Below are 15,557 nucleotides of genomic sequence, written 5' to 3'. Positions count from 1 at the left end.
TGAGAGGTGGGGGAGAGAGAAAGCTTGAAAGCCTCAATTGCCTACCCATATACTGAACCCAGCCATGTAATTAAGTGTAGCAGAAAGGCAAACTATATAAGTTTTACACCCAAAAAATCATATCTGCTCTTTCCACAGATCAAAGGTCATGGATCATAGCATGACCTTTTGAGACTGTCATCCAACATTTGTGGGGGGAAAAGACCTTGACATACTTGCAATCCATTCCAACAAAACAATCTAGCAGTTAATAAGGACTGTCAGCACTGAACATTATGATGATACTAAGCCTATGCCTGCTCCAAATCAATGCTTAAATGAATTGATGGTCAGCAGAATTTAGAAATCTCTCTGGTTCAATTGCCTTGCCAAAAATGGTGGGTGGAATGCTGCCACACTGATGTGCAATAGCAGAATACTCTGGGATTGTTGTTTTTTTCATTAATCAGTTTAATTTCTTTTAGAAGACTCTTCTAGCAGGCGTCCCAGCATTTCCAGCAAGAGAGTCAGTACAGCTCTTCGATATACCTTTTCAACCGTTCAGATACACGATACAGATCTGTGAGTCCCAGGAATAGGTTTACAGAATGCTGCCTTGCAGGCATTCTTCCTATAACAGAGTTCTGTTTGGCTGATAAAGCAAAGGTGATTTTGAAAAGGCAAGCCAGGATAGCTGAAAAACAGCTATATCTTGTATTACCAGAGTTGCAAACTGGAATCTAGAGAAGGGATTATTAGCAAATGGAATGGGAGTCCTTTGCAGTTTCTGCCCACTGAATTAATCCTATTTAATGTGTGCTGTCAAACAACGTTTTTGTAATCTGTTTATATAAACATAATGTTTTATTTTATGTTGGTCTAACCTTCTAAAGGATATAATCTTTGTCTGGCCTGGGGCCATCCAGGGCCTGCCATCTGGTGAGGTGTGGAGCTATTGTGCCACCATATGGTTGCTAAATTAAAGACAGAGAAGAAAATTTATAGTCATTGAAGCTCAGGTTCTGAAGGGCTTTATCGAATAACATTATCACATGTGGCAGAAGACTTCAATGATCCAATGAACATCCAAGTCAAATTTATAGTACCATATACTGTATCAGCTACAGGGCTTCATGGGATCCTCTCTGCATTTATGTTTGTCTTTCAGTCCCAATTTTAACCAGGACATTTTCCCAAGCTAGCTTGGGAAATTGAAAAAAAAAAAATACTGCCTTCCAAATAAAGGCAAAAGAAACCAGCTGCTAAGAGGAAAAAAGGACATTGTGGCATCAGAGATTGAAACTCAAAAGAAATTTATTTACTTTCTTTTATTTGCTTATACAAATAAGCAAAGCTACCATCACTGAAAAATGACTACAGGAGTTAATAATCTGAACAATTGTCCAAATTTTCCACTAATGTTTCTCAAAATGGCAACTTCAAGATGTGTGCTCTTCAACTTCCGGAATGCCCAGTCAGCTATGCTAAAGTTGTGCAATCATCCTAGTGTATCTCTGATTTTTGGAGATGACTGGAGAATAAATTACTGAGGATACATTGAATGAAAAAAAAAAAACAGGCTGGGGTATAGGATTTTTAATAAATGAATGTGGGTTGTGGGTTGTTGTTGTTGTTGTTTTACTTTTAGATGTGAATAATGAAGATTATTTAAAAAAAAAATACATGGATGAATAGAGTACAAATGTTGGTAAGCAGAAGTGGTGGCCTCTGGAGCCAGGCACATTTAACCCTTGTACTTCTTTTTTAAGTTCCAGCAAAGTTGCTTCTGGCATACGGCCCCCTCTGTTTCTACAATGTGTCCATGTATGACCCATTCCAGCACATTTTACACTGGCATGCCTGTCAGCTCAACGATTGTTTGGGTAGTGCTTTAACATAGCTGTTTGACTGTGCCTGGAATCTGTATTTAGAATGGAACTTGAAAAAAAAATATCACAGACTAAGTTGTGGTAGATTGTGATAACAGTTCCAAAAATAATTTGAATTCCATTATAAATGCTCAGCAAGCAAGACCTGAGCCTTAATAATGAGAAAAGACTGCTGCTGACTGAGTGCTTTGTTGATTAAACTGGAGCCAGCATACTTAAAAGGTAAGAAGTCTGAAGCGTTTCACACCAAAGTGTCAGCAAATGGCATCTTGGGAAAAGAAATGCAAAGCTGATCATTCTAGCAGGGAGATGAAAAATGATCTGTAGATTTTAAAATTAAGAGGCCCATCACTATTGGCTTTGACAATGCAAAAAGCTTGCTAAGGAAGCTGTGCCTACCTTCACTTTTCAACACATGTATATGAAGGCAGATCTTGAAAGCTAATTCAGTAGTTTCTCCTTTCACACAATTTACCCTGTGAAACTTGAATGGCAATCATTTCTCAATGGCCTTCACTGCTGAGAAATATACAAGTTATCAGGTTTACAAATTTGCTTCTCCTAAGTAACTTGTCATGGAAGATTAATGAAGTTTCCTCCCATCTGCAATATGCCTGGGCGCTTGGCTTATCCAGGTTCGGAAAGCCAAGGGAATGATGTGTTCCACTGAGATTTTAGATTTCCCTTTTATGTTTCATTTCCCTATCTTTTCAATTTCACTTTCTGACTGTCAGAGTTAATTCTCATTACTTCTCTTTGTCTCTTCTGGTTAAAATCTCAACTTTAGATTTGTCTCCTATCTCCAAGACACAGTGCACTACTTTAAAACAAGGGTGGAAGAATAGCTTGAATGCATTATTCTGCTACCCCCCCCCAAAAAAGGGGGGGGAAATGATGCATGCTCAACTCAATAAATTTCTCCTGGCCATACATTGCATACCTGCATTCAAATGCATCCAAATTTCCAAATTTCTCTAGCATTCCTCGCTTATGTTTCCAAATTGTAACCAGTCAGAATGTTAATGTATACAAGCAAGATTTCTTAGATGCTGTCAATCTACATGGTCAATCTTCCTCTATCTGCAGAAATTTCCTGGGATGATATCTATCTTTAAGAATGCTCAATGCATTTTGAAGCCAACTGACTTAATTCATGCTTACTGGACTAATTAGAATAGAATAGAATAGAATAGAATAGAATAGAATAGAATAGAATAGAATAGAATAGAATAGAATAGAATAGAATAGAATAGAATAGAATAGATTTTTTTATTGGCCAAGTGGACACACAAAGAATTTGTCTTGGTGCATATGCTCTCAGTGTACATAAAAGAAAAGATACGTTTATCAAGAATCATAAGGTACAACACTTAATGATTGTCATAGGGTACAAATAACCAATCAGGAAACAATCCATAGATTGAAATGCAAAGACCTTCTGGATTTTGCTTTTCTCTTCTCTGAACCATCTGCCTTCCTTCCTTCTAATCTAATCAAATCCAAATTCTAATCTAATCCAATTGGCTGTTGTGTACACTGTTGGGAATCCCCCCTTCAGTCCCCTTCCTTGCCTTCAAAGCCATTTTGTAATGGATTGCTAAGCTGCCAAAAGAAAACAGCTGAACCTCTGTTTGTGGTTCTTACCAGTTCCATAGTGGAATGGAGAAATGGTAGCTATTTCTTGATTTCTTTTGCTTCAACAGGACAAAATCATATAGAGTTCAATGCAGAGTCCTTTTCAGGGGTGGTATTCACTTACTTTCCTTACCGGTTCGCAAATGTGCATGCGCAAATGTCCACGCATGTACCCGGCCTTCCGCACATGCACTTTGCTGGCGTGTACGCCTTCCACACATGCGCCCGGCCTCAAAATAGTGCCTAAATAGGATGGCATAGAGCCGGGGCAGGTAGGCAGATTCACCTGAGATTTCCGCTACTGGTTCAGGTGAACCGGTTCGAACTAGCTGAATACCAGCTCTGGTCCTTTTCCAATCCAAGTGACTGGAAGAACCACACAAATGTTGCCATGTTTCATTTATTTATTTTTCCACAGCTCCTCAAAAGACAGAGCCACAGAATGGAATCCAATTGGTGCTTGCTTTTGTGTCTTCAGAAGGACATCACAAACTGTTGGATTCCATTTTCCAAATAGACCACTTGGACATAATTGTAGTCAAAAGTAGAAGTTAAAATAACACACATACACACACACACATATCATATTGATAAAAAATAAATACAATTTAAATAAAAATGATGCTGTATATTTCTTAAATAGAGTGGAATAAACTTGGCAGAGAACAAATGAGAAACAACCATAGTAGAAACAGATTAAACTAGCTATCCTTACCTGTCTTTTCAAAGATGCCAATTCTTCATCCTTTTGCAGTGATCTCCTGAATCCAGAGCAGAAGTAGCTGCTGCAATGATCTCATCATTGTCTCATCACACATGCATGAATAATAAACACTTTACATTTACATTACATTACATAATGTAAATAGCATATTATACCTCTTTTGTTGTTATTCATTTCTCAGACCATATTTTAAAATAATAAACTATACAAATTCTGTAAATTATCTCAGAAAAAGGCACAACCCTGCAGTCAATTTTGCAAGCTCTTGGATTCACCTATATATTTTTTTTTTAATTTCACCATTTTTTAATAAAGTTATCTCTGGCCAATGGAACAAATGTCCCTAGTTTTTTCATCCACCAAAATGGAAGCCAAAGTCACTATTGGCAAAAACGGAGACATCTGCTCCTGATCTGCTTGTTTACCTGTTTGGAAAGCTATGTTTACCATCCCAATTTGCTTAGTATTCCTGGCCCACCCTCCTTTAATATTCAAAGTGTTTGCAACTTAATCCTGAGACGTAAGCAAGTTGGTTGGGGAAATAGTGTTATGCAGCTTTACAAACTGAACTATCATATACTCCAGGTAATAACAAATATAGCTAGGTTCCAAAACATATTCAGTGATTTCAGACCAGTTTTCTTGTTTACTGCAACAAAAGAATAAAAGTTTTAAAGCGAGATGTCTTCATGATGTCACACTTGAGAAATGGGCAGCTATATAAATTTGATAAATATACAGACAGATAGATAGATGATAGGCAGACAGTTAGATGGATACCTATCACTTTGTTTCATTCCCAGACTGTTGCAAAGGTATCCCATGAATGTTTTTTAAACAGTTTTTAACATTTTAAAAAACATTTTAATAAATGGTTGTTGTTTTTTTTAACATTTTCAGTGTGATTGGATTTTTTTTCTTTTTCAATACAAAATGTGCCATACAGAAATCTAAGGGAATCTCAATGTTGTTGATGATGAAGTTATGGCTAGAAACTCAGATGTTTAATTGACTGGTGATAGGGCCAACTTCAAAAAGAAATACCTATCACTTGAATTTAAAAATAAAATACATTTCTGCAAGAAAGTCATGTATGCTGTTGCCTCCCTGGTGCTGAGTAATTTTGAGATAATATAGTATTGGCATGTTGCATCCAATTTGACTTCTATAATAGTATAATATACAGAGATGCATTTTACATACTGTCCCAATACTGTCTCCTTATCTTTATCCAGTGGATTTAATAGCCAACATTGCTCCCAAATTTAATAATATGATATTAACTAGATGATGATGATTAGATAGGCAATTGCCTTGTTACGCACATCCCCCTAAATATTACTGAAAAGAATAGCTTCATTAGCATACTGTACTTTTTTATTTAGGGTAGTATATATGGAGATTGAATATAGATATATTTAGAGAATATTATGCTTTCTTAGTTGTAGTTAGAATTATTATCATAACGTGAAGTTTTTGTAACTACTTGTTCCTTTTTTATTTCCATTTTTACTCTGTAACTAAGTGACTGTTTTCAGGGAATGCAGTGACCAAGACATTTTCAAATCCACTTTTTAACACATCTATTGATTTTCTGGGGAAATAAAGGAGATAGGGATATAGGAAATCAAGAGAAGACAGAGGAAATGAGCTGTAAGCACTAGATAATAGCAAGCATGTAGGGGAATGAACACAATCATTTCAACAATTATATTATTCAAAAACAAAGTGATATGTATATAGATATTATCTAACAGCTATTACTTCAAATGTGCGAGAGAATTTACTTCCTTAATGTGTATTCCAGGAATTCAGTAAGAGAATAATGCATTAGTGTTTGTTAGCAGATCTGTTAATATGCACAAATAAACAGATAAAAGAATTCTACACAGACATGGAACCATCTACCTCTGTTCTGTAAAGCTTGGATAGTAATATTCCTTCAGAGCAGGAATGAATTTTCCCAAGGTGTACAGAGGGATGGGGGGAAGGAGAGGGAGAGGGGGATAGGGAGAGAGAAGGGGAGAGGGAGAGACAGAGACAGAGAGAATGTTTTTAGGAAACAGCAAACATCCAATATAAGCTATGTAAAAGTTTTTTTTAAAAAAAACTGCTAGAGATAGAGAGGAGTGACAAAAGAGTTTTGGATAGGCACAAAGGGTCCAGGTATCTTAGCAAAAGAAAGGGATCAGAGAAGTCAACCTATAGGTAAAGAAAGATTATTTAGTTATGTATGCGTTTATTCTTGACTATTACAGTTCATATGACCACTATCTGAAATTCATGACTCTGGGTAGCTAAAATTAAAGGCAACATAATGAATCTGGAGGAGGATAAAAAGGAGTTTTGGTGTAGCTTTCCATCAGATAGTTCTGGTTCTTGAAAACTGGTGGAGCAAAGTCTTTACACAAACAGAAAGGAATAAAAAAGGGAGGCAGAGGGCAACCAACTACTTCCTTTGAGTGATCAGATCAGTATGTTCCTTTACTTGGTTAAGCCCTAGTCTTCAAGAATCTGGGAATTCAAATAAGGCCAACAGTAAGCACTGGTAAACCATGCCTTGCCTAATCTAGATTCAGTCTCCTTTCTCGAAGAGAACTTTGGAATAATCAAAGGCTTGCAAGGAAGTGGAGAGGTTGAAGTCAGATATCCATCTTTGCACTTTCCCCTTGGATGACGTCACCTTAATGTGAAATGAAGACCTTAAAATGATTCATTTTCAGTTCTATCATTGACTGGTTAAAAATTATGCATGCTTTATATTCTGTCTATCCATGTGGCTAATCTAGAGGCCTTGATGACCAAAAGCTGATTCTGTATATCTCAAAAATTTGTTATTACTTCATGTGATATTCCAGGTAACCAATCATGTCCAGTTGTTTGAAATCCAGCTATTTTTTTTTTTTACAGAATGCCCACATGATATTCCATTTTCCAAAGCTTTATCTCCATTTGCATTAAATCTGAGGGAAAATGTCCAGGGGAAAACAGGGAAGGATTCATAAATTTCACCTAGTACTAAATATATACCCAGTCAAATACTTGCTAAGTATGAAAGTAAAACTAAAAGGAAACACATTTCTGATCAAAGCGGTGGCTTTATTTCACTGAGGAAATTAGTTTCAAGTTGCTTGTCCACCAAATAGCTCTTAATATGAGATCTTAAGCCAGTAACAGAACAGAACATATAGACTTGAGAAGGAAACGTTTGAGAAGGAAATGCTATTGTTGGAGAAATACAGAGGAATTATTGCAATAAATAATTGTATGAATTGTTTACTACCAAGTGAAATGAGTCTAAGTGATTCTTAGTTCTCTCTTCTGTGAGGGGGAATCTTTGGGGAAATGGTACAGACCACCAATAAATCCCCTGTGTTTCCAGAGAGGGCTTTATTATATACAATTTAACAAGTCTATTTATTTTCCTAATTATTATCTTACTGTTGTCCCCAATATGGGACTGAGCCTGATGCCAAAACTGATAAAGAACAAGGTGCAGATTTTGTTTCCTTTTGTTGAAGTGCTTCAGCAGGAGGGTCCCAGTCAGCAAAATGCCAGGACCCAGAACAAAGGATTAAGAGAGCTTTATACAATTTCACTAAAGCAAAAGGCAGGACAAGGCGGTACATATAAAAAATATCATCTAATAAACATTTTAGTAATGATCTAACAATTTGTTCTATTGGTCTTTAGACATTCCTATTCCTAAACCTTGGCTAATGTATGCTCCAGGAGTTTTCTAATACATATTCTATAACAATTCTGTTCTGTTTTGTTGTTTGTGCTTACACTAAAATCTTTAGCCACCATTTAGCCACCTTCAAGTTGGCCTCTGTTGTTATCAGCTGCTAATCTAAACTGCTCAAGCTGTAGCTTGATACTTTCTTCAGTTTGCGCTGCAGTGGGAAGGGGAGAATGCTTAGTTAAAGATAGCAATAGCACTTAGACTTATATACCGCTTCATAGTGCTTTACATGTCTCTCTAAGTGATTTACAGAGCCAGTATATTGCCCCCAACAATCTGGGTCCTCATTTTCCTGATCTCAGAAGGATGGAAGGCTGAGTCAACCTTGAGCCAGTGAGAATGAAACTGTCAAATTTCAGGTAGCCAGCGGTCAGCAGAAGTAGCCTGCAGTACTGCATTTCAGCCACTGCATTACCACGGCTCTTAAAATGAGTTATGGGAATAAGGGTGCATTTGTTGTGTCTTAACTGATGGCGATAATGTATTAAAATTGTTTTTACTTGTGATGAAGTCAATTTTTCTATTTTTAATATATTCTTTTATATATATATATATTGTAGCTTATATTAGTTTTTAACTTTTCAATTTTAATCTTAACAAAATTATTTTTAGAAAAGAAATTATAACAAGGTTACATAGTGTTCTTAAATCTTTTATAATCAATGCTTTTCTTATCAGATATTTTTATTGGCATTGTGAGAGAAAATGTCAATTGTTCTCTACCACATATACACTCATTCAGGAGAAAAACAAGAATATTATGATTATTAAAAATTAAGTGCACCTTTTGTAATTTATTCTTGTGTGGCTTTCATAGCACCACAAATTCTGTAGACTATTAAAAAAAAATCTCTACAGATTGGATTGCCTAGAGAGTATTGTATTTTAACCATTGCGATTCTTTTCCCTCATGAACTTTTAAAACTTCCTCTTGGGATCAATAAAAAGACTAAGCAGTTGTATAAGGTATTACCAAAATAGAGAAATAAAGCAATTTGTCTAAAACAATTCAGTATTTTTTGTTTCTTTGTTTAATCTATTTTTGGGGATTCCAGAAATTTGTCTTTGATCAGAAGTTTATATTCTTTTAGGTAAGCTTCCTCCAGAAAGGAATCTTTTGCTTGTTATATTCTGTGTTTTAGTCAGAAACATAAAGTTGCTTTTTATTTTATTTTATTTTATTTTATTCATTTCATTCCATTTTATTTCATTTCATTTTAATTTTTTTCATAATAGTACCTTAGGCTACTATTAGCTATTAGGCTATGGTCTACTGTTTTTGACTCTACTGGGTTCTCTTTAACTAGTTTTAGGACTGGTGTGAAGAAGAGACCCATTTTAGGTCATGAAAAAATGAAAAGAATTCACAGACTTTTAAGATGAACTGTAGATTCAAGAAGTTATGTGTTACTATTAAGGGGAAATAGCCTTGAGGCAATAGTACAGTGTTTGTTTCTAGCAAGGACATATTCAGCTCTTGACAATATATAATTAGTCTTCCCAGTGGTGAAATCCATTTTTCTTTACTACCAGTTCTGTGGGTGTGGCTTGGTGGGCATGATGTGTTTGAGTGGGTGTGGCTTGGTGGGCATGGCAGGGGAAGGATACTGCAAAATCCCCATTCCCTCCCCACTCCAGGGGAAGGATATTGCAAAATCTCCATTCCCATCCCACTCTGGGGCCAGCCAGAGGTGGTATTTGCCAGTTCTCCAAACTACTCAAAATTTCCACTACCGGTTCTCCAGAACCAGTTAGAACGTGCTGGATTTCATCCCTGAGTCTTCCTTAAGTAAAGTAATTTGAAGCAAAGCAGAAGCAAACAAAACAAACAAACCCATCCCACACTCATCAACCCTCACACACATCAGTTATAGATAACATGAGAGTAGTTTTAATAAAGATCGTCCAGCATATGAATTTTCTTTTTTTTATTCACAAGGAAGGTCCTTTATGAATTATATTAGTAGAAAGGGACCTGCTTTGGTCATGCAAGATCCAATACATGGGGGGGGGGAGGTTTGGGCTGAAATTACTTTCCCATTCATTTCAGTTGTGAAAACCAAATAGGTTCAAATGTTCCTCAATTTCCATATGGGGAGCACACTGAGATCTGCCTTGCATTCTGGAAAGCTGCTTCTTTCATTTTTGTATTGCAGCAACAGGAAAGTAACTGAAGTAAGGGTTTTATTGGAGGGTTTTTTGGCCTTGTTTCAGCTATCTTGTTGTATCTCAAGCAGGGACACAATTTTATAGATCTGCCAGCTTGACGGTTTTTTTAAAAAATGAAAAAAATGTAATATATATATTAATATAGTTATATATAATTAATATAATGATAGACATTTCTGGAAGAAAGGAGTGTATTGAAGTGTTGTATTGCATTATATTTCCTTCCTTATGTTAACAATATACAAGGTTACTACAGAAAAAAACTCTTCCAGTTCATTTCATAAAGAGATTGAAGAAAATATTGAATATTCATTCATTTATTCATTCATTCATTCATTTTCAATAATCATACAGGTGCTTGGTCTAAATGATCGGGATTTTAATAAACCATTTGTTTCCTTTTCTCTTTCTGTTGCATAAACTTAATTCTCATCGTTATTTCTTTCTTTGGCTAGTTAATTTTTATTCTTTTATTTTCATCTTTTGAGACTGGACTAGACTTAAAATAAACTTTAATCTAGTGCCTAGCTGTATTACCTTTTCTTATTGAACCAGTTTTTAAAAATCCACCCGTACACCAATAAAGGGTAATTCTTCTGCGCATGCGCAAGATGGCGACTTCCCTGTGATCCCGGTGATCTTGGGGGGCGATTATGGCTCCAGGGGGCCTTTGGAGGGCTGAATTTCGATCCTTGCAGCCCTGGCCCAGCTGGAGGAGTGTCGGGGCTCTCTGTTGAGGGGTCTCCGGCTTCTTAGAGTGTCCTTGAGGCTCGCGGAGACCGTAGGACGGCGAGAGCGGCCCGAAGGAGGAGGGGCGGCGGCAGACTCTCTATGCGAAGGCGGCAGAGCCAGGACGACGGCGTCAGCGCCGCAGTGGTGGCAGCGATGCGGCACCCTCGCCGGGATCCTCGCCAGCCCAATCCGCCCTGGACATGTGCTAGGGGTGGAGGGGGGGCGAGGTGAGGGTGCGGAGGCTGGCAGCGGCGGCGGCGGCGATGCTGGCGGCATGGAAATGGCGGCCGCCGGGACAAGGAAGAAGCCGCCACAGTTTGGTGCGTGGGAGCGTCGGAGAGGTTGGCAGTTACTTACTTGCTGTGCTGGATCTCCTGGGTGACCGTGGGGCGTTGTTTGGCCCCTTGGCCGTCCCAGAGACCTCCATGAGGATTTATGGAGGCTGGGCGAGGCTGGACGAGGCAAGCAGCATGGTTCCAAGGAAGATCTGGGAGGGGTTGGGGAGAGCTGGATTATGACTGAGGGGTTTTCCCCCTGAGGCGTTGTTGCCTCTGCTCTCCTTTCCACCCCCCATCCCTCCTGAATGTGGTGATGCCATGCTGCGTATGCCCGCTGAACAATCATCTCCGGGTCTAGGTGCCATCTTGACCTCCCCGGAAGTAATGACGGTTATGATCTCTGCTGTTGGAGCCTGTCTGGACTATGTGGACTGACCTGATCCCATTCTTTCTCTCCGTTGAATGGAGGTTACATCTGGGGATTCAAGTCTTAGTGGAGTGGGTCTATAGCTGCTGTCTCAATTCCGGCTTTTTGGACGATCACGGTTGACCAGCCGCCGTGAGAGGGGGGCTGGGTCACCCTTTGCCGGATCGAAACAGCATTTTTACTCCCGCCATTGCCGTGAGAGGGCACTGAGGTCCCACATGCTCCATTGGAACTCTATGGAAGTCTGGCATTTCACTCCTTCTGACTGTGATAACATCAAATTGGCCCCTGGCTATTGGCCATGGACTATCACCTCCCTTTGATGTTCGATGTACTCGGTGAATGACCTTCGTGCCCTGCGAGATTCCCCCCTCTCGCAGGTCTGGCCCTCTTCGTTATCGAGGGCCAATCTTGATGACGGGCGTTGGAGCCCCGAGAGATGGCATGCGGCAAAGAAGAGTTTGAGGGGTTTTTTAAGTGGGTTTTTTAGTGGGTTTTTAACAAAAATTTTAAGGAGTTCGGGGGGGATTAGGGTGGGTTCTGGGGGAAATCCACCGGGTTCAAGACCAGCCTTAGCGAAGGGCTGCGACATTAGGGACGTAGAACCGGAGGTCGGGGAGGGGGTGGGAGTTCGAGTTGAAGAGGGCTGTTCCATCAATACTGTGAGTGGGAGGGGCAGATATGGCGGAAGCTGGGGACCATATCATGTTCGGGGAATGCGCACTCGCTATCTTAGAGCGATTGCGCACTCCGGTCCCCAATGCTTTCCTCGTTCCCCAGGTTGTCCAGATTCTCAGGACCAGAGCCTCCGGCTGATGTTATGCAACGCCAGGTCCGTTGTTAATAAAGCCCCCCTCATCCACGATCTTATTCAGGAGGGGGAGGCGGACCTGGCGGGCATTACGGAGACCTGGTTGGGCCAGGAGGGGGGGTGTCCCCCTCGTGGATATATGCCCACCAGGTTTCCGTGCATTTCATCAGCCAAGGGCTCAGGGCAGGGGCGGGGGGGTGGCAGTTATTATAAAGGAAGGTCTGGATCCAAGGGAGACCACTGTTCCACAGATAGCCGGATGTGAGTCCCTCTTTGTGAAGTGGGGTCGTGGAGTACAGATGGGCTTGTTGGTCACGTACCTGGCTCCCTGCCACGTGGCAACGGCCCTGCCCGAGCTGCTTAACGTTATAGCCAAGGTGGCGGTGGACACCCCCAGACTTGTCATCATGGGGGATTTCAACCTGCCATCTGTCGGTGAAACGTCTGAAGTGGCTCGAGAGTTCATGGCTTCCATGATGGCCATGGACCTTACTCAGTTAATTCATGAACCCACTCACACAGGGGGACACACTCTGGACTTAGTTTTTGTCTCTGGTCAGTGGTTGAGTGGCCTTGATATAGGGGATATAGCCATCGAACCCTTGTCATGGACTGACCACTCGCTCCTTCGACTGGACTTTCTAACCGCTGCACCCCGCCGCAGGGAGGCGAGACCGACCAGGTGGTTCCGCCCCAGGCGCCTGATGGACCCTGATAGGTTCCAGATGGAGCTTGGGCCATTTCCTGAGATTCTGGCTCATGACTCGGCTGAGGACCTGGTGGCCGCCTGGGATAGTGCGGCTGCTGGGGCCTTGGACTGAGTCGTGCCTTTGCGGCCTCTGACCCGGCACCGAACTCACCTGGCTCCTTGGTTCTCTGAGGAGCTTAGGGAGATGAAGCGCCGGAAAAGACGCCTGGAGAGTAGTTGGAGGACCAGCCGCTCCGAATCTGACCGAACACTGGTGAGGTCTCATATTAAGACCTACCTAGTGGCGATAAAAGCGGCGAAAACTAGCTATTTTGCCGCTCTTATCGCGTCATCAGATAATCGCCCGGCCGCCCTGTTTAGGGTGACCCGCTCCCTCCTCCATCTGGAAGTGCGGGATGACCCCTTGCAGGGTCGAGCTGAGGATTTTGTGCAGTATCTGTATGACAAAATCGCTCAGATTCGGGAAGGGCTGGCCTCTGACTGGGTATGTCCGGACGGGATGACTGAGGCAGGTCTTGAGAGCGTTATCTGGGGGGAGTTCGATCCTGTGGCTCCCGAGGACATGGACAGGGTCCTGGGACGGCTGAACGCGACCACATGTTTATTGGACCCGTGTCCCTACTGGTTGGTACTGGCTTCCCGGGAGGTGACACGAGGCTGGCTCCAGAAGATTGTTAATGCTTCTTTGAGTGAGGGGGTCCTGCCGGCCGCTTTGAAAGAAGCGGTTGTGAGGCCCCTCCTCAAGAAGCCCTCTCTGGATCCGGCTGTTTTGGCTAACTATCGTCCAGTCTCCAACCTTCGCTTTGTTGCGAAGGTTGTTGAGAGTGTGGTGGCGCAACAGCTTCCCCGGTACCTGGATGAAGCTGTCTATCTAGACCCGCTCCAGTCCGGCTTCCGGCCTGGGTACAGCACGGAAACGGCATTGGTCGCATTGGTGGATGATCTCTGGAGGGCCCGGGATAGGGGTTGCTCCTCTATCCTGGTCCTGTTAGACCTCTCAGCGGCTTTTGATACCATCGACCATGGTATCATGTTGCACCGGTTGGCTGGGTTGGGGGTGGGAGGCACCGTTTTGCGGTGGTTCTCCTCCTACCTCTCTGACCGGTCGCAATCTGTGTTGACAGGGGGGCAGCGGTCGACCCCGAGGCACCTTGTTTGTGGGGTGCCACAAGGGTCGGTCCTCTCGCCCCTTCTGTTCAACATTTATGTAAAGCCGCTGGGTGAGATCATCCGTGGCTTCGGGGTGGAGTTCCATCAGTACGCTGATGACACCCAGCTGTACATCTCCACCCCAGGCCACCCCAATGATGCCCTTGAAGTGATGTCCCAGTGCCTGGAGGCCGTGCGGGCCTGGATGGGGAGAAACAGGCTCCAACTCAACCCCTCCAAGACCGAGTGGCTGTGGCTTCCGGCGTCCCGATATAGCCAGCTGATGCCATCGCTGGCTATTGGGGGTGAATCACTCGCCCCCACGGAGAGGGCTCGTAACTTGGGCGTCCTCCTGGATGCACGGCTGTCTTTAGAAGATCATTTGGCGGCCGTGGCCAGGGGGGCTTTCTATCAGGTTCGCCTGATACGCCAGTTGCGTCCCTTTCTAGATCGGGACTCCCTACGCACAGTCACTCAGGCACTCGTCACTTCCCGCCTGGACTACTGCAACGCTCTCTACATGGGGCTCCCCCTGAGGTGCACCCGGAGGCTCCAGCTGGTCCAGAATGCGGCCGCGTGGGGGATTATGGGGGCGACGAGGCGCTCCCATGTGACACCTCTCCTGTGCGAGCTGCACTGGCTCCCGGTGGTCTTCCGGGTGCGCTTCAAGGTGTTGGTGACCACCTTTAAAGCGCTCCATGGCTTAGGGCCGGGGTACTTACGAGACCGCCTTCTGCCACCAATAGCCTCCCACCGGCCAGTACGCTCACACAGAGCAGGCCTCCTCAGGGTGCCGTCCGCCAGACAATGTCGGCTGGCGACCCCCAGGGGGAGAGCCTTCTCTGTGGTGGCGCCCACCCTCTGGAACAACCTCCCCCCAGAGTTACGTACAATAACAGACCTCCGGATTTTTCGTCGGGCCCTGAAAACCCATTTATTTCAACTAGCTGGGCTGGCTTGAGTCAAATTTTAAAGTAATTTTAAATTGGAACAGTTTTAATTATGGCCAAGATATTTAATTATTTTAATCAGTTTTTTAGATTTTGTATGTTTTGTATGTATGTCTTGTTTTTACTTTGGCTGTTCACCGCCCTGAGTCCTATATTGGAGAAGGGCGGTATAGAAATTTAAACAAATAAATAAAGAAAGAAAGAAAGAAATTAGGTAAAGGTAAGGGTTCCCCTCGCACATATGTGCTAGTTGTTCCCAACTCTAGGGGGTAGTGCTCATCTCCATTTCAAAGCCGAAGAGCCAGCGCTGTCCGAAGACATCTCTGTCCAACATCATGTGGCCGGCATGACTAAATGCCA

Source organism: Pituophis catenifer, unplaced genomic scaffold (assembly GCF_029215685.1).
Source record: "Pituophis catenifer annectens isolate HBS135680 unplaced genomic scaffold, rPitCat1.0.hap2 SCAF_2, whole genome shotgun sequence".
NCBI classification, from domain to species: Eukaryota; Metazoa; Chordata; class Lepidosauria; order Squamata; family Colubridae; genus Pituophis; species Pituophis catenifer.
The sequence above is the reverse complement of the archived record's forward strand: the minus strand, read 5'-3'. Positions refer to the sequence as shown.